Source organism: Pleurodeles waltl, chromosome 8 (assembly GCF_031143425.1).
Source record: "Pleurodeles waltl isolate 20211129_DDA chromosome 8, aPleWal1.hap1.20221129, whole genome shotgun sequence".
Lineage (NCBI taxonomy): Eukaryota > Metazoa > Chordata > Amphibia > Caudata > Salamandridae > Pleurodeles > Pleurodeles waltl.
In genome coordinates this window covers 735,921,536-735,942,380 of record NC_090447.1, presented here as the reverse complement: position 1 = coordinate 735,942,380, position 20,845 = coordinate 735,921,536, and the positions used below count along the sequence as shown (strand labels likewise).

General features: G+C 44.3%; 1 protein-coding gene across 1 annotated transcript in view; it reads left to right on the top strand.

The window, feature by feature from the left end:
- PROS1 (protein S) overlaps window positions 1-20,845 on the top strand; it is a 377,349-nt gene that overhangs the window by 221,279 nt on the left and 135,225 nt on the right. The gene's annotated exons all lie outside the window — the stretch shown is intronic.

Genomic DNA, 20,845 nt, shown 5'->3' with positions numbered 1-20,845 from the left:
TTCTCCAAAAGTTTCTACAGGAGAAATAATATCAGGTGGGAAAAACACCCTCCCCTAGAGGCTCTTCCACTAGCTCCAATCAGTGAGTCCCTTCACCTTCCCTCTGACTACCATAATACCTGGGTATTGGATATTATCCAACGGGTGTTGGGTATTAGCCAATGGGTGTTGGATATTATCAACATGGTTACTGTCCGGAGCTCCACAGCTCCAAACATTCCCCCTCAAACTAACAAACTTTTAGTAGAACATATATTCTACTCAAACAGGAAGTGCAGGCCCTACTAAGCAAAGAAGCAATGGAACCAGTTCCTCCTCACTATCAAGGAACAGGAGTATACTCCCTGTATTAACTCACCCCCAAAAAGGACAGCTCCTTGAGGCCTATCCTAGATCCCAGGCATTTAAACCACTTCATCCTGTCAGAACATTTTCACATGGTGATTTTCACATTCCTATAGACCCAGCACATCGCAAATACCTCAGATTTGTGATAGCAGGACAACATTACCAATTCAAAGTACTTCCCTTCGGGGTCACAACTACCCCAAGAGTCTTCACAAAATGGCTGTCAGTTGTCGCAGCACACTTGTGCAGACAAAATATACACGTCTTCCCATATCTGGATGACTGTCTCATCAAAGCCAGTACCCTCACACAAAGTCTGCACCACAATCAAGTCACACCACAGACTTACTTCATCAATTAAATTTCACTATCAATTTCCAAAAAATCACACCTGAATCCTAGTCAGATCCAGCCCTCTCTGAACACGCAATTAAGACTAGGCTACCCCAATGCAGCAAGGATACAAAACTTTTAAAAACAACTCTTCCATTTCCTCCCCAGTCACCAAGTCACAGTAAAATGAGGCTCCTGGGCATGATGGTCTTTTGTATTGCCATTGTGCCCCATTCGGGTCTTCACATGCATCCGTAGCAGGAATGTCTAGAACGCCAATTGTCTCAGGCACAGGGTTATCTACAAGATCTATTGTTGGTAGACAGCCAAATCCATTGCTGTCTGCTGTGGTGGAACGGAACCAATCCCTTGGAGTGGCGGCTTTTCATAGACACTGTTTCACAGATCATTCTGAAAACGGATGCCTCTCAAACAGTATGGGTTGCTCACCTTCAGGATCTCACAGTCCAGAGTCTCAGGGATCTGATAAATGATACTATGCACATCGATTACCTAGAGCTTCTAGCTGTTCACTAGCGCTCAAAGCATTTGTAGTTTACCTCATCAACAAGGGAGTCCTCATATGCAAAGAGAACATGACAACCATGTATTATGTGCAGAAATAGGAGGGACTCACTCTCTGCAACTCTCTTGTCTTTCGCAGACAATTTGGCACTGGGCCATTTGCCATAATATTTACCTGCAAGCGGAGTACCTCCCAGGGACAAATAACTGTTGATGTCCTCAGTAGGATGCGGCAGCAACTCCACAAATGGGAGCTCCACCCTTGACTCCTGCTTCCCTACTTCCAAAAGTGGAGGGTCCCAGACATAGACCTATTTGCAACAAAAGAAAATCCAAAATGCCCACACTTCGCCTCCAGGTTCCCACACACTTTTTCAACGGGCAATGCTCTATGGATGAACTGGTCAAGGATATTTGCCTACGCTTTTCCACATATCCCCCTCCTTCTTTTCTGGTTTGGAAGCTCAGACAAACATCCCTCACATTCATACTATTGCCCCCCACGTGGACCAGACAGTTATGGTTCACTACTCTGCTAGAGCTAACAGTCGTTCCTCATGAGAAGCTTCCCCTTAACCCGGACTTTGTCACTCAGAACCGTGATCAAATCAGGCACTCAAACTACAAGAAATTGAACCTTGCGATATTGCTCGTGAAGTCATAGAGTTTGGATATCTTACACTACCTCAAGAATGTATGGATATTCTTAACCCCTTCGCTGCCAGGCCTTTTCTCCCTCAGGTGCCAGGCTTTTTTTTTGCCTATTTGGGGTGGTTCGTGCTTAGGCCCTCATAACGTTTTGTCCATATAAGCTACCCATGCCAAATTTGCATCCTTGTTTTCCAACATCCTAGGGCTTCTAGTGGTGCCCAGGGTTTGTGGGTTCCCCTGGAGGATACCAAGAAATTAGCCAAAATACAGCAAAAATGTTTTTTTTTTTTTTTAAATGGGAGAAAAGGGCTGCAGAAGAAGGCTTGTGGTTTTCCCCTGAAAATGGCATCAGTAAAGGGTTTACGTTGCTAAAATCACCATATTCCCAGCTTTCAGAAACAGGCAGACTTGAATCAGAAAACCACATTTTTCAACACAATGTTGGCATTTTACTGGGACATAACTCATTTTTAAATTTTTTTGTGCTTTTAGCCCCCTTCCAGTTTGTGACAGAAATGGGTGTGAAACCAATGCTGGATCCCGGACAGCTAAACATTTCGAAAAAGTAGACAAAATTCTGAATTTAGCAATGGGGCATTTGTGTAGATCCTACAAGGTTTTGCTCAGAAAATAACAGCTGAAATAAAAAAAAATTAAATGGAGGTGAAAAAACAGCTATTTTTCTCCATGTTTTACTCTGTAACTTTTTTTCTGCCATGTCAGATTTTCAAAAGCAATATACCGTTAAGTCTGCTGGACTCTTCTGATTGCAGGGATATATAGGGCTTGTAGGTTCATCAAGAATCCTAATTACTCAGAGTCACTAAAGGAGCTGCACCTTGCAATGGGTTTTTATTGTATACTGGGTATACAGCAATTCATTTGGCAAAATATAAAGAATGGAAAATAGTTATCAAGGAAACCTTTTTATTTCCAAAATGGGCACATGATAAGGTGTTGAAAAGCAGTGCTAATATGCATATCTCTGAATTCCGGGGTCCCCATACTAGCATGTGAATTACAGGGCTTTTCTCAAATAAACGTCTTTTTTACACACTGCCTTACATTTGGAATGAAAAATGTAGAGAAAGACAAGGGAAAATAACACTTGATCTTCTTTTAAGCTTTCCCCCAAATCTCCCAATAAAAATGGTATCTCACTTGTGTGGGCAGGCTTGGCCCACGAAAGGAAACGCAACAAGGACACATCACATTTTTTACATTGAAATCTGACCTGTTTTTTGGAAAGTGCCTAGCAGTGGATTTTTGCCTCTAGCTCAGCTGGCACCTAGGGAAACCTACCAAATCTGTACATTTTTCTAAACTAGACACCTAGGGGAATCCAGGATGGGGTGACTTGTGGCGCTCTTACCAGGTTCTGTTGCCCAAATTCCTTTGCAAACCTAAACATTTGGCAAAAGAAAACATTTTCCTCACATTTCGGTGATAGAAAGTTCTGGAATCTGGGTGAATCCTTCCACACAGCATTCCCCCAAGTCTCCAGATAAAAATGGTACCTCACTTGTGTGGGTAGGCCTAGTGCCCGTGACAGGAAATGTCCCAAAACACAACGTGGACACATCACATTTTCCCCAAAGAAAACTGACCTGTTTTTTGGAAAGTGCCTAGCTGTGGATTTTGGCCTCTAGCTCATCTGGCACATAGGAAAACCTAGCAAACCTGGCCATTTCTGAAAACTAGACACCTAGGGGAACCCAGGATGGGTTAAGTTGTGGTGCTTTCACCTGGTTCTGTTACCCAAAATCCTTAACACACCTCAAAATTTGGCAAAACTACCCAAACTTTTTCCTCACATTTCAGTGCTGAAAAGTTCTGGAATCTGTGGGGAGACACACACTTCTTTCAACCCAGCATTCCCCCAAGTCTCCAGATAAAAATGGTACCTCACTTGTGTGGTTAGGCCTAGTGCCTGCGACAGGAAATGCCCCAAAACATGGACACATCACATTTTCCCAAAGAAAACTGACATGTTTTTTGCAAAGTGACTAGCTGTGGATTTTGGCCTCTAGCTCAACCGGCACCTAGTAAAATCTTCAAACCTGGGCATTTCTGAAAAATAGACACCTAGGGGAACCCAGGATGCGGTAACTTGTGGTGCTCTCACCAGGTTCTGTTAAGCAGAATCCTTAGCAAACATCAAAATTTGGCAAAAAAACCCCACTTTTTCCTGACATTTCGGTGCTGCAAAGTTCTGGAATCTGAGGGGAGCCACAAACTTCCCTCTACCCAGCGTTCCCCCATGTCTCCTGATAAAAATGGTACCGCACTTGTGTGGGTATGCCTACTGCCCGCGACAGGAAATGCCCCAAAACACTACGTGGACACATCAAAATTATGAAATACAAAACTACCTGTTTTTGTGGGGGGGGGGGGGGGGAGGAGCACCTGCTTTTTTGGTCCTGGGCTCACCAGCCATCTAGGGAAACCTACCAAACCCAGACATTTCTGAAAACTAGACACCCGAGGGAGTCCAGGAAGGTGTTACTTGCATGAATCCCCCAGTGTTTTCTTACCCAGAATGCTCAGCAAACCTCAAAGTTAGCTAAAAAACAAATCACATTTTTCCCACATTTCTGTGTGGGATCAACGCACCGTACAAATTTCACCCAACATTCCCCTCAGTTTCCCGATAAAAATGATACCTCACTTGTGTAGGTGGGTCAAGTGCCTGTGACAGGGAAGAGCCAAAAACATGTTGAAATTGAGGGGGAACCAAAGTGGGTCCAAAAGGGCAGTTTGGAAAAAAACATCTTTAGGCTGACAAGTGGGGCAGAATTTTTATCGGTATAGATGCAACAATGCTGGGTGTTAGGAATTTTGTGGTTTCCTGCAGATTCCGGAAGGTTCTATCACAAAAATGTGGGGGAAATGTGTGATTTCAAGCAGAGTTGAAGGTTTGCAGGGCATTGTGGGTAAGAAAATGGTGCGGGGTGCATGTGAAGCACACGACCCTGGACTCACCCAGATGTCTAGTTTTTGGATGTGTCTAAGTCTCGTAGATTTTTCTACATGGCATTATCCCAAAGTCCAAAAAGTGCAGCTCTCACCATTCCAAGTGGGCTGATTTTGAGAGTTAGACAAGCTCTGATGCCCAAATGTATAACCAAAACCCAAAATAATCAAATATCCTCTTGCTTGCCCATGGGATAATATTTTTTAGTGTGTGGGTGAGAGCTGAAAGACTGTTACCCACTTCAGTTGAGGTTGGGGCATAACAATGCCCATACTGGTAGCCACCACCCCACTATTTTTTATTTTTTTTAAATTCCCTGGCATGTAGTAGGCTTTCTGCCCCCCCCGGGGAGTGGATCGGGGGTAACTGCCCTGTTTGCTTCCCGGTGGGCAGAACAACTCTTTTTGAAAAGAAAATCTTCCCTGGCTCTGCTGGGCTTTCTGCCCCCCTTGGGGGCAGATTGGCCTGATAAAAATAGGCCAATCATCCCCCAAGGGGGGCTGAAAGGACCAAAATACAATTTGCCCCTCCCAGGGGAGCGAACCTTGCCTAAGGGGTTGCTCCCCACATGTAAAGAATAAAAGAAAAAAGAAAAAAGATCCCTGGTGTCTAGGGGTTTCTGCCCCCCCTTGGGGGCATATCAGCCTAATTACAGTAGGCCGATCTGCCCCCAGGGCGGTTAGAAAAGGCCTAATTAAAAATTGCACCCCTGGAGAGCGGCCCTTGCCAAAGGGGCCTCTCCCCTTATACATAAATATAAAAAAAAAAACATCCCTGGTGTCTAGTGGGCATTTCTGCAGCCTGATCTCTTCACCATCCGGCTGCAGAAATGCTCAGAGACATATCAAAGTAAAGGAAAGGTATTTCCTATACTCTGATGACTCTCCCGCCTTCAGCACGTGATCAGAAGAGAAATGCTTTTTCTCTTCCAATCAGTGCTGGAAGCTGAGCTTCCAGCGAGGTGGGGGCAGCCTCTGATGAGGTCAGCGTGCAATCGTCAGAGATCACTGAGGGGGTGGAAGGGGAAACAAATCCCCTTCCATCCCTGCCCATGGGAGGGGGTGCCAGGCCATCGAGCGGGAGCGCTAGCGCTACCCCCAAGGGCCCATACAAGGACGTAACAGTTACATCCTGGGCACCCAAGCGCTGCTGCCCAGGACGTAACTGTTATGTCCTTGGCACCCAAGGGGTTAAGAAGGTACATAAACCTACTACTAGGGCATGTTATGCTGCTGTATAGTGAAATAATGGGACCCCTTTGAAGTGTCAGTGCAGGGTATTCTTTTATATTTTCTTCATTTGCATAAAGCAAACTTAACATATACTTTCTTAAGGTTATATCTGGCAGCTATTGATGCTTACCTTCAAAACAGACAGCACATTTCCCTTTTCAAAATCCCAGTTATTAAAGCTTTTATGGAGGGGCTTAAAAGAGTGATTCTGCCAATGGTACCCCCAGTAGCTTTTTGGAATTTAACATTGTACTAGTTAGACTCATGGTCCCACCATTTGAACCTCTACGTTCTTGACTTTTACAAATTCAGTCTTGTAAAGTGGCATTCTTAATCACAATCACTTCCCTTAGACATGTATGTGAGCACCAGGCCTTAACCTTGCAAGAACATTTTTCCAAATGCCCAAGTAAAAAGTAGTTCTTCACACCAATCCACAATTTTTACCAAAAGTGGTATCTCAATTTTATCTGAATCAGACTATTCATTTCCCAGTCTTTTTCTGTTGCTGAAAGAGCCCTGCACACTCTAAATGTAAAGAGAGCACTTATGTTCTACATTGATAGAACTATAACCCTTAGGAAAATTAAGCAACTTTTTGTTGCCTTTTCTCCTCCACACAAAGGCAATCTTATTACAAAATCCAGTACAGCAAGATGTATTGTTGAATGTGTCCAAACTTGTAGCCAAAAGGCCATTACTCTATTCCTCCTAGAATATACTCCACTCGTAAAAAGGAGCAACTATGGCCTTTCTAGATAACATTCCCATAGCTGACATATGTAAGGCAGCCACATGGTGCACACCGCAGATCGGCCTACTGTAATTCACTAAACATTATCTGGATATTTTTAGCCCGACAGGAAGCTAATGCAGATCAGGCAGTGCTTCGTACACTATTCCAGACCACTGCAACACCCATAGGTTAGTCAGTCACCGCTTTGGAGAGGCACCACTATACATTCTATGCAGAGCATGTGTATCTACAGCCACACATGTCATCAAACTGAAAATATCACTTACCCAGTAAGCATCTGTTTGTGGCATGCAGTGCTGTAGATTCACATATGCCCACCCGCCTCCCTTGTTACTTATGGCCATTGCAGTCTTTTCTATACGTTGATATGCATGGTCATCTTATCTTTCTCACTCTTATGCTAACTCCATTCTCTCCTGCCTTCTGGAAAACAATCTTACAATGATGTCCATGCGTGTTAACAGCGAGAGGAGGAATCACAATACTTTGTGACTCTAAACAACTTGTAACCCTCCGGAGCCAACACTAGATTGCAAAAGCATGCAGAGCATGTGAATCTACAGCACTACGTGCCACAAGCAGATGCTTACTGGGTAAGTAACATTTTCCATCACATTCTTAAGTTCTCTGTTGACTTCCACTGAAGCGGAGGATGTATTAATAGAGGGAAAGCTAAAATACAGCTGTTCCATTGGTATTGTTTTAGCACACTTTCAGTGACAAAGCAATGCTTTTGTTCACTGTTGGCTAAAAACTTTTAACATCCCCTTTTCTATTTGGGAATTACTAGTCACAGGATTCTAAGCAACATTAATGCAGACAGCGGCATTCAAAGTATGTTGCACATGGTAACTGTGGTTGTCCACAGAGTCTGCTAATAATAACCTAGGTTAATTTGTCCTGTACAAATCCTGGCAGTATGTAAGGTCTTATTATTTATTATTTGAAAATGTGTGGTACTGCTACAGTTCCCAGCGACATTGGCTGAAGAATTGTAGTGATTCCATGTCCTTAGGATTGCTCTGAAATGTATCATGTTTACTACTAAAATGGATAACTCTGGTTGCTGGTGTGATCGTTTTATTCCAAAGTATGTAAATGATCTGATATCCTGCCATTCCGAAAAATTAATTTATATTTATCAATATGAGACGGCTCTGTAGCACAGCTGACAGGGAACAATGTAAACTTAAAAACTGCATGAAAACATTTACTGCTCTATACCATAAGTATACTCTTATACTCAAAACTGACCCGTTTTTGTTGGCAGTTTGGCTAACCGCTTTATGTGGGACTGTGAGAAAGTAGCCTCTTCTAGCCTTGTTACCCCCACTTTTGGCCTGTTTGTGAGTATATGTCAGGGTGTTTTCACTGTCTCACTGGGATCCTGCTAGCCAGGGCCCAGTGCTCATAGTGAAAACCCTATGTTTTCAGTATGTTTGTTATGTGTCACTGGGACCCTGCTAGCCAGGACCCCAGTGCTCATAAGTTTGTGGCCTATATGTATGTGTTCCCTGTGTGATGCCTAACTGTCTCACTGAGGCTCTGCTAACCAGAACCTCAGTGGTTATGCTCTCTCTTTACAAATTGTCACTAACAGGCTAGTGACCAATTTCATCAATTCACATTGGCATACTGGGACACCATTATAATTCCCTAGTATATTGTACTGAGGTAACCAGGGTATTGGGGTTCCAGGAGATCCCTATGGGCTGCAGCATTTATTTTGCCACCCATAGGGAGCTCTGACAATTCTTACACAGGCCTGCCACTGCAGTCTGAGTGAAATAACATCCACGTTATTTCACAGCCATTTACCACTGCACTTAAGTAACTTATAAGTCACCTATATGTCTAACCTTTACCCGTAAAGGTTGGATGCTAAGTTACTTAGTGTGTGGGCACCCTGGCACTAGCCAAGGTGCCCCCACATCATTCAGGGCAAATTCCCCGGACTTTGTGAGTGCGGGGACACCATTACACGTGTGCACTATACATAGGTCACTACCTATGTATAGCGTCACAATGGTAACTCCGAACATGGCCATGTAACATGTCTAAGATCATGGAATTGTCACTCCAATGCCCTTCTGGCATTGGGGAGACAATTCCATGATTGCCCGTGTCAGAGACTCCTTCTGATAGGCTCCTCCAGGTGTTGCTAGCCTATCCTCTCTCCTAAGTAGCCAAACCTCCTTTTCTGGCTATTTAGGGTTTCTGCTTTGGGGAATTCTTTAGATAACGAATGCAAGCGCTCATCAGAGTTCCTCTGCATCTCTCTCTTCACCTTCTGCCAAGGAATCGACCGCTGACTGCTCAGGACGCCTGCAAAACCGCAACAAAGTAGCAAAGACGACTACGCTGATCCTGCCGCCTTCTTGACTGTTTTCCTGGTGGTGCATGCTGTGGGGGTCGTCTGCCTCCTCTCTGCACTAAAAGCTCCGAAGAAATCTCCAGTGGGTCGACGGAATCTTCCCTCTGCAACCGCAGGCAACAAAAGACTGCATCACCGGTCCTCTGGGTCCCCACTCAGCATGACGAGCGTGGTCCCTGGAATTCAGCAACTCTGTCCAAGTGATTCCCACAGTCCAGTAACTCTTCAGTCCACGTTTGGTGGAGGTAAGTCCTTGCCTCCCCACGCTAGACTGCATTGCTGGGTACCGCATGATTTGCAGCTGCTTCGGCTCCTGTGCACTCTTCCAGGATTTCCTTTGTGCACAGCCAATCCTGGGTCCCCGACACTCTAACCTGCAGTGCACAACCTCCTGAGTTGTCCTCCGGCGTCGTGGGATCTTCTTTTGTGACTTCGGGTGAGCTCCGGTACACTCCTCTTCGTAGTGCCTGTTCCGGCACTTCTGCGGGTGCTGCCTGCTTCTGTGAGGGCTCCCTGTCTTGCTGGGCGCCCCCTCTGTCTCCTCACGTAAGTTTCGACATCCTGGTCCCTCCTGGGCCACAGCAGCATCCAAAAACCCTAACCGCGACCCTTGCAGCTAGCAAGGCTTGTTTGCGGTCTTTCTGCGTGGGAACACCTCTGCAAGCTTCTTCACGACGTGGGACTTCCATCCTCCAAAGGGGAAGTTCCTAGTCCTCTTCGTTCTTGCAGAATCCACAGCTTCTACCATCCGGTGGCAGCTTCTTTGCACCCTCAGCTGGCATTTCCTGGACATCTGCCCAATCTCGACTTTGTCGCGACTCTTGGACTTGGTCCCCTTGTTCCACAGGTACTCTCGTCCAGAAATCCACTTTTGTTGCATTGCTGGTGTTGGTCTTCCTTGCAGAATTCCCTATCACGACTTCTGTGCTCTCTGGGGAACATAGGTGCACTTTACACCTACTTTTCAGGGTCATGGGGTGGGGTATTTTTCTAACCCTCACTGTTTTCTTACAGTCCTAGCGACCTTCTACAAGCTCACATAGGTTTGGGGTCCATACGTTATTCGCATTCCACTTTTGGAGTATATGGTTGTGTTGCCCCTATACCTATGTGCTCCTATTGCAATCTATTGTGACTGTACATTGCTTGCATTACTTCCTTTTGCTATCACTGCATATTTTTCGTATTGTGTACATATATCTTGTGTATATTTGCTATCCTCATACTGAGGGTACTCACTGAGATACTTTTGGCATATTGTCATAAAAATAAAGTACCTTTATTTTTAGTATATCTGTGTATTGTGTTTTCTTATGATATTGTGCATATGACACCAGTGGTATAGTAGGAGCTTTGCATGTCTCCTAGTTCAGCCTAAGCTGCTCAGCTATAGCTACCTTCTATCAGCCTAAGCTGCTAGAAACACCTCTTCTACACTAATAAGGGATAACTGGACCTGGTGCAGAGTGTAAGTACCCCTTGGTACCCACTACAAACCAGGCCAGCCTCCTACAGGGACACTTACTGTGTATAGTGTTTATATAGTCTGTGGTACGAAATAATCCATTACTATACAAAATGAAGTCAAAATCCTGTCAAAGCAATACCTTTTACAATTCATAAGTCTTTTATTAGACTGCAGAAAAGTAGAGTAGCTTAACAAGGAAGTTAATAGGAAAACAGAAGGTTCTTGCGCTTTCTTGGGTAACATAAAAATCTAAGCCCAGTTACATTGCTTATACCGCAGAGCACTATAAAGAAAATAAGACCTCATTATAATGTGATGTGTATACAAAATTCCAGTCAAAGAGGCAAAAGCAATGACCGTGAAGCAGAATATTTTCCACAAGAATGACAAAGGAGGGCAAATTTGCACATCATGAAGTTTTATTAACACAACAGAAAAGTTTCAATCTCAAATTGAATCGGTTAAGCATAAATTAATAGTCACATGAATACAGCATGTATGAATATAAGAGAGGGATAGGGTGTCCACCTGCAAAAGTGGATAAGACATGTCTCTTACTAAAACAAACTGAAGCATACAATTTTATCATTGAATTCAAGAGAATCTATATTTTCCTCCTAGGATTCATTCAAAATTCAGTGTGCCAGCTGTACTTGCTATTGGGCTCCTTCTCATGGATAATTCAATGCCACATTCTTTCATAATGGTGGTCTTCATGTTATCTCACAAAGGAGTATTCACCACTTTTCCTTCCATCCCATTCAGGTGCTGTGAATCATTGTTTAACTAATTAATTGCAATAAACATGACCTTCACTTGGTAAGCTAACAAAAAATAATACATTTAATGAAAATTAGGTGACATGAGTGCCTGAAACAAAAAGAATGTTGTGCACAATAAGCATAAATGCATTGTTTTTCTTCTCAATATGGAGTCGGGGGCCTAAGCCTGTGTTGACTCATGTCAATTTTATGATGCACCTGTCCTAGCTATAATTAATAGAAAACATATACATCAATTCGTTCACTAAATGTAAAATAATGTGTGCACACATATAAGTAATGGTGAAGCATGTTGAAAGTTAGGATATTATTAAGCATGAATAAATAATAATGACTTGGCGTTACCACTTTCTCTGCTTTGATGACTTGTAAAGCCATCAAAAAGCATCCACTTTCTTCTTTCATGACAGTTCAGAATCTGTTCTGACTACTGTTGATCCTTTTAGCTCCTTTAACTTATTATTGACATAAAACTGTCTCTTCTAATTCTATTTCTTTCTTCTTTGTTTTCAACCCCTTGCCATCGACTGATTTCTCTGCACTTATCTTTCCTCAACTTGAATATGTGTATCATTAAGAACAAACAAATCGTGCAAACACTCAAAATCAATATACGCTGTAAAGAATGCTACCAAGTCTGCTAAGTCATTTGCCTACAACACAAAATTATTTCCCACTTGCTTCCCAAGCACCTGTCTCTTCCAACTCCTTCAAGCCTTAAGATAGACTTGTAATATTCTTCACATACTTTTTGATCTCCTTGCTCTTATCTGACATGCAAGTGCAGCAGTGCTGGAATCACAGCACCTTGCAAACTCTGACATCTTTTGCAAGCCAAATATCTAAAGTTAATCTATTTTGAAGAATCGTGGCTCTTATTCCTATCTATTCCCAATTAATGGCACATAATACTCCAGCAGTATCCACTGCCAACGGGTGAACCAAAATGGATAACTTTCTAATTTACACATCATTCAAAACCCCACCTACAAAAGGGAAAAAAAGCACCAAAAATATCACCTGCTAGTTGTGAAGTACTGTGAACAGATCTCCTCTGAGTGGCTTTACTCTTGTCTTCTAATTCACTTACATCATATGCTTTTGGAAACACTAACCCATATAACAACAACTCCCTGAATTAGAAGGCAACTGGAAATAAGCATTAATCCCACATATATAATACTCTCCAGGGATCTCAGGGTCTCTTCCAGCCAGATAGATTCATTTTTAACCTTTCTTCCTTGTACACAATTACTCCATACTACCTCTAGTGCATTCTTAACCCATCATTTCGATCTTTAACACACATAACTTCCTTTCCTTTTCCATATCCAGACTCAATCTAGGATATATTCCTGCATCTTTTAATTCCTCTTCTTCTTTGCCTCCATTTCGTCCAAAAAATCCTTTTCATCCCAGTTTATTTTACAAGTAAAATTCCCTTTTAATATACAACACCATTGTAGCATTCCGCCCCCCCAAAAAAAAACTTCCCATTTCCTTTACAGCTAACTGCAGATAATGTCTTCAGCACTCTAAATATAGGTACCCCATGTATGGGTTTGTCAACCCAATAAAAAATGATAGCCTAAACTATTAACAAACTAGTGATAATTATTCAAGTTAGGAGATAGCGCAGTGGAATATGGTGGTAGTTCATATCACCAGTGTTAGAAATTGGGTTTCTGGTTGGCATTGGTATGCACCCTGGCCATGCAGAAACCACAATCCTAATCAGGGTAAGTCACAAACACCCCCTAAAATTAGCCTATTCTCACACCCCTTGTAGCTTGACACAGAGCAGTCAGGCCCAACTTAAGAGGCAATGTGGTAAGTATTTGGGCAACACTTCAAACAGTGAAAAACCACGGAAAAAGATACCACACCTGGTTAGAAAATTAGAGCTTAATTTAATGAACGAAAAAAAGACCACAACTACAAAAATCCAATTAGTAGAACTCGATATTTGAATTTTTGAAGAATACATAGTAGAATAGCACTAAGAAGCAATAAGTGCTTACTGGGGTATCTGGTCGTGCTTGACCGGGACAAAGTCAAAAGTTTAGGCCAACTGCAATGGAGCGCAGGTGGGATACAGGGACCCCGTGAGGCCTACTGGACTAAAGTACCTTGATCTGGTTGCATTGATGGTGATGCGGGGAACATAGGAGGCAATGCGCTGGTGTGGGTCCCTGCAGCAGAGGAGATGTGTCCATTGTCCCCTCACAATGGTGAAGAGGCATTGATTTTCCCCATGCAGCAGCAGCAGTGTGGCAATAATAAGGTGCAGTGGTTCTGAAGACGCTGCACCAGAGTTGAGCCTCGCAGCAGAGGAGAAGGTTGGTTTTCCCCATGCAGAGGAAGAGATGCATCAATTTTCTCCATGCAGCAGTGGCGATGCGATGGCTTCGAGATGTGGCGGTTCCGAAGGTGAAACGCTGGCCCTGGCCTTTCAACAGTGTCAGTGCATCAGACTTGGTCTCAAAGTAGAGGTAATGGGCTGGTTCCGATCCATGCAACAGGAGTGATGCGCTGGTTCTGTTCCTCACAACATCAGTGATGTGTTGGTTCTGCTGGAGCAGCACTTTATACACACTTCAAAGGGCCAATTACTAGAATGGCACCAGTTGGCAGGACAAAGCTCCCAGTTGGCAGAGTCCAGGTGCTGTAGCAGGTGAGTTAGAATTATTTTGTGTCCCTGAGACTTCAGAAGAACAGGAGACAAACCAGTGAGCCCTTGGAGTCAACTTGGTTCTGGGTTGGCGAGATTTAGGTCCAGTCCTTCTCACTACCGGGCGAGGAGTGCATCAGCAACAGGTCAGCACAGCAATGCAGGGGTCCAGCAGCATGACAGTCACTTCAGCAGCACAGCAGTCCTTCTACTGGCAGAGTATCCACAGGTCCATACGTGTACTGAAGTGGTGATGACTGTACATCACTATTTATACTTTGGTGCCCTGGTTCTGGACGGTGGAAGAAGCTTCTAGACAGTGGCTTTGATGTGCAAGGAATTCAATCTCTCCATTGCCCTGGTTCCAAGCAGGCTGGAGTGACAATACAGGGTTGTTAAGCCATTTAAGTGTGTGCAGGGCACAACCCATTCAGGTGTAAGCGTGAGGCTGTGGCCAACTTCTCCCTCCCATTCTGCCCAGGATGGTCCATCAGGATGTTGATGGCCCATCAGTTACACCTAAACTTCCTTCATGTGTGACAGTCTAGAGGGAACGCACAAGCTCAGCTGCCACCTGTAGGAAAGTACCATCTTGCCTGGCATGTTACCCCCATTTTTCACTGTATATATGTTGTTTTAGTTGTATGTGTCACTGGGACCCTGTTCCCCAGGGCCCCAGTGCTCATAAGTGTGCCTGAATGTGTTACCTGTGTAGTGACTAACTGTCTCACTGAGGCTCTGCTAATCAGAACCTCAGTGGTTATGCTCTCTCATTTCTTTCTAAATTGTCACTAACAGGCTAGTGACCAATTTTACCAATTTACATTGGCTTACTGGAACACCCTTATAATTCCCTAGTATATGGTACTAAGGTACCCAGGGTATTGGGGTTCCAGGAGATCCCTATGGGCTGCAGCAATTCTTTTGCCACCCATAGGGAGCTCTGACAATTCTTACACAGGCCTGCCACTGCAGCCTGAGTGAAATAACGTCCACGTTATTTCACAGCCATTTTACACTGCACTTAAGTAACTTATAAGTCACCTATATGTCTAACCTTTACCTGGTAAGGGTTAGGTGCAAAGTTACTTAGTGTGAGGGCACCCTGGCACTAGCCAAGGTGCCCCCACATTGTTCAGAGCCAATTCCCTGAACTTTGTGAGTGCGGGGACACCATTACACGCGTGCACTACATATAGGTCACTACCTATATGTAGCTTCACAATGGTAATTCCGAATATGGCCATGTAACATGTCTAAGATCATGGAATTGCCCCCTCTATGCCATCCTGGCATTGTTGGCACAATTCGATGATCCCAGTGGTCTGTAGCACAGACCCTGGTACTGCCAAACTGCCCTTCCTGGGGTTTCACTGCAGCTGCTGCTGCTGCCAACCCCTCAGACAGGTTTCTCCCCTCCTGGGGTCAAGGACCCCTTAGCCCCTGCTCTGGCGCGAAACTGGACAAAGGAAAGGGGAGTGACCACTCCCCTGACCTGCACCTCCCCTGGGAGGTGTCCAGAGCTCCTCCAGTGTGCTCCAGACCTCTGCCATCTTGGAAACAGAGGTGCTGCTGGCACACTGGACTGCTCTGAGTGGCCAGTGCCACCAGGTGACGTCAGAGACTCCTTGTGATAGGCTCCTTCAGGTGTTGCTAGCCTATCCTCTCTCCTAAGTAGCCAAACCCTCTTTTCTGGCTATTTAGGGTCTCTGTCTCTGGGGAAACTTTAGATAACGAATGCAAGAGCTCATCCGAGTTCCTCTGCATCTCTCTCTTCACCTTCTGCCAAGGAATCGACTGCTGACCGCGCTGGAAGCCTGCAACGTTGCAACAAAGTAGCAAAGACGACTACTGCAACTCTGTAACGCTGATCCTGCCGCCTTCTCGACTGTTTTCCTGGTGGTGCATGCTGTGGGGGTAGTCTGCCTCCTCTCTGCACTAGAAGCTCCGAAGAAATCTCCCGTGGGTCGACGGAATCTTCCCCCTGCAACCGCAGGCACCAAAAAGCTGCATTACCGGTCCCTTGGGTCTCCTCTCAGCACGACGAGCGAGGTCCCTCGAATCCAGCAACTCTGTCCAAGTGACTCCCACAGTCCAGTGACTCTTCAGTCCAAGTTTGGTGGAGGTAAGTCCTTGCCTCACCTCGCTGGGCTGCATTGCTGGGAACCGCGACTTTTGCAGCTACTCCGGCCTCCGTGCACTTCCAGCGGAAATCCTTTGTGCACAGTCCAGCCTGGGTCCACGGCACTCTAACCTGCATTGCACGACTTTCTAAGTTGGTCTCCGGCGACGTGGGACTCCTTTGTGTAACTTCTGGTGAGCACTGTTTCACGCATCCTTGTAGTGCCTGTTTCTGGCACTTTTCCGGGTGCTACCTGCTGCTGAGAGGGCTCCTTGTCTTGCTCGACGTCCCTTCTCTCTCCTGGTTCAATTTGCGACCTCCTGGTCCCTCCAGGGCCACAGCAGCGTCCAAAAACGCTAACTGCACGATTTGCAGCTAGCAAGGCTTGTTGGCGTTCTTTCGGCGGGAAAACACTTCTGCACGACTCTCCACGGCGAGAGGGATCCGTCCGTTCCTGCAGAAACCTCAGCTTCTTCTGTCCAGTAGAAGCTTCTTTGCACCCACAGCTGGCATTTCCTGGGCATATGCCCATCTCCGACATGCTTGTGACTTTTGGACTTGGTCCCCTTGTTCCACAGGTACCCTAGATTGGAAATCCACAGTTGTTGCATTGTTGGTTTGTGTCTTTCCTGCATTATTCCTCTATCACGACTTCTTTGTCTTTTGGGGAACTTTAGTGCACTTTGCACTCACTTTTCAGGGTCTTGGGGAGGGCTAATTTTCTAACTCTCACTATTTTCTAATAGTCCCAGCGACCCTCTACAAGGTCACATAGGTTTGGGGTCCATTCGTGGTTCGCATTCCACTTTTGGAGTATATGGTTTGTGTTGCCCCTATCCCTATGTGTTCCCATTGCATCCTATTGTAACTATACATTGTTTGCACTGTTTTCTAAGACTATACTGCATATTTTTGCTATTGTGTATATATATCTTGTGTATATTTCCTATCCTCTCACTGAGGGTACACTCTAAGATACTTTGGCATATTGTCATAAAAATAAAGTACCTTTATTTTTAGTATAACTGTGTATTGTGTTTTCTTATGATATTGTGCAAGTGACACTTGTGGTACTGTAGTAGCTTCACACGTCTCCTAGTTCAGCCTAAGCTGCTCTGCTAAGCTACCATTATCTATCAGCCTAAGCTGCTAGACACCCTATACACTAATAAGGGATAACTGGGCCTGGTGCAAGGTGCAAGTACCCCTTGGTACTCACTACAAGCCAGTCCAGCCTCCTACACCACCCCACCCCAGATCTGTACTGGAGACTGGTAGAAGGCACCAAGTGGTTAGAGTAAGAAAATGCTAACCTTCTAAAAGTGGCCTTTTCAGAATTACAATTTAAAATCCAACTTCATGAGTTGTGATTTTGGATTGAGATTCCAGAGACACCAAAATCGAGGGTCCCAGCTCTTCTTAATTGGAAATTACACGTATAAAATGTATTAAGGTAATCCCAATGTTATCCTATGGGAGAGATAGGCTTTGCTGCAGTGAAAAACAAATTTAAGAGTTTTTCACTACTAGGACATGTAAAACTCAAAAGTAAATGTCCTACTTTTTAAATGCACTGCACCCTGCCCTTGGACTGTCTAGGGCCTACCTTAGGGGTGCCTTATATGTATTTAAAAGGAAGGCTTTGCAAGAGGGTTAACCTGCCAGGTCAACATGGCAACAGGCCAGTTTGAAACTGCACACAAAGGCTCTGCATTGACAGGCACAAGACATGTTGAAAAGGCTCCTTAAGTAAATGTCACAATCAGTGTTGCAGGCCCACTAGTAGCATTTAATTTACAGACCCTGGGCACAGGTTGTTCACTTTACTAGCAACTTATAAGTAAATTAAATATGGCAATTGTGGCTAAGCCAATGTTACTATGTTTTAACTCAAACTTCATCCTCATTCTTAGTACTTCCTGCTTTGATTAATCTCTCCTGTTCACACTCTGGTGCTTCTTCTTGCAAGCTGTTCACCTCTTCACACGTATCGGCAACGGTCAGCAAAAGGCTCAGACGTGTCATATTCAGATTCACGTAAAAAATCTCCATTGAATGTGCAAGTCTCGAGAGTGCAATATCTGGCTATTTCATCTGCATAGCAGTTGCCAGTGGTTGCAAAATCATTTCCGCTCTTATGTGTTGCACACTTTACAATGGCCAGTTTAGCCGGCATCTGCAATGCATCAAAAAATCCCATAACATAATGCCCATTCCTGTTACAGGAGCGAGATGATGTCATAAAACCCCTCTGGGACCACAACTGCCCAAAATTGTGGATCACTCTAAATCTGTGCTGGCTATCGGCATAGAAAGTGACTCTTAAATTGTCAGAAACACAGAAGGCTCTAGCAAGAGGGACCAGTAAGCCACCTGTGTAGGGGTTGCATTACGCTAGCAGGAGGATTCCACTACACCCTCTTAAGGTTCAAACAGCATAAGCTGCTTTCAAAATCCCTTGTTAATCTCTTAAACAAAAGCAGTCCACAAACATATAATCTGGCTCTTCCAGAGGGACATCTCGAAAATGGGGTCTTGCCTTGGTACACAATTCCTTAATATCCAGGCAGTCATGAGCAACCCCATTGTCCTCTTCATCAACAGAAGGCAAAGGAAACAGTGTAGCAGGATTGGGACACAAGCACCTCTGCAGAGTGATGTTCTCCGCAGCAAGGATAAGCTGCTCATACCTGTATGTTGACTGTTGGTCATGTGTTGAGTTTGAATACAGGTCTGTAGGATCTCGACAGAATGGGCAAAATGGGAACTAATGACTGTGATAGGGTAACCCATAACAGTCCCCTCCTGTTGTTGAAAGCTTGCGCCACATGCAGCCACTGCCTTTATATAGTCTGATAATTCTTTAGCTACTTTGTCAAAATTGACTAAAAAGTAATCACTGATGTGTTTGGGGTTTCCATGGGTTTGAGTTAACACTGATAGGGAGCACCATCGCCTCTCAGAGCCATTCATAATGAAAGACTACTCATAGTCTGGCATTCCTAGAACAAGAGTGCTGCAGGAACTCTCTATCTCAGCTCAAGAAAGGCTTTTTCACAATCGTTGTCCCATGGTAGCAGATTTGACACATCTTTGTCTGTAAGCCTTGGTAGAGGGTTGACCACTAAAGAAAAGTTAGGAATGCACTGACAACAGTAGCCCCTCATTGCCAAGAAATTCCTGGCTTCTCTCCGCGTTTTGGGTGGGTTCATTTGCAATATGACATAGACTCCCTCTTGAGACCCTTTCCTTTCTCAATGTGCTGTTCTAGGTATAGGATTTCATTAAGACAGTACCACAGTTTGGGGAAACTTTGTCCATTCCCAGCCAATTGATTCAACAGGGCTATAGTATCTTCCCTCACTACCTCTTGAATTGTCGATGCCCACCATATGTTGTCAATATATGTGGATCAAGACTGAGTTACATGACAGCTTCAGGGTCTCCAGATTCTTTTTCAAGAACTGGTTCAAGATTGAGGGTCTATTTATATACCAAAGAAGAAATCAGCACCATGTCGGAACCTTATTTAATAAATGGAACGAGAAGAGGAGCGGATTGTCTTCATGCAATGGAATGGAAAAGAACACTTGGCACAGGTCGATGATCGTGAACCACTCAGTGTCACAAGGGATCTAGAAAAGTATTACAGCTGGATTTAGTACCATTGGACAACAGTATTAATCATTTGCAGGACTTGCATGACCTGACAGGTTTTGTTTGGTTTCTGTATCCCCGTGATCGGAGAATTACAGGGTCTTCCTAAGATCTCTTTTAAAATGCCTTGCTGAAACATTAATTCTATTACCGGGGTTATTCCAGCCACCTCCTCTGGTGAGAGGTTATACTTGGGCATTTGGGGGGAATTCAGCATTCTGTTTAATCATAATCCTTACATGTTCAACACCTTTAATCAGGTCTGTGTCATTGCCAGAGTAATCCCATACTTCCTCCTTTACAAAGTTCTTTAATTCAGGGAATAGCCCAACAGTGAGTTTCTGAGTGCTCAGTTTAAAATTGGCACCTTTGTTTTGTGTCTGAAGCTCGACACCACCCCATGCACAGTAAATTACACAGTTAAGCTTGCAGCAAAGATCTTTTCATCACAGGTTTACTTGGCTCAAGTCACATATCACAAACTGATGGTCGTCTACAAGAGGACCTACTTTCACTGTGAGCCTGAAAGAAACAGGATTAATTATTTGCTTATTTACAGCACCTACAACGTCGGCTTGTTTTCCCGAGAGGATTAGGTTTGGGACCTCTACTGTCCTTTCAGTAGAATGAGTAGCACCAGTGTAAAAAATGATATGAGATGGCAAGTCATCTCCCCTTCTACGTATGGGCCACTCTGGTATACCTCCAAGATTGTGATAGGCATGCAGTCCTCCCCTTTCAGGCACTGTCATTATGTTGGTTCAGACCCTGGATCTCCAGAGGTGTTGAAGACCTGGTACTGTTGGAAAGTTTCTGAACTTGAAAAGGGGTACTGATAAGCTTGGACACTTGAATTTGCATTAAACCTCAGAGTAGTCCTTACCACTACCTTTCAGTAGTCAGTAAGCAATTAACGTTTTGCATGCGTAAATTGCAAAACATTAATACGTA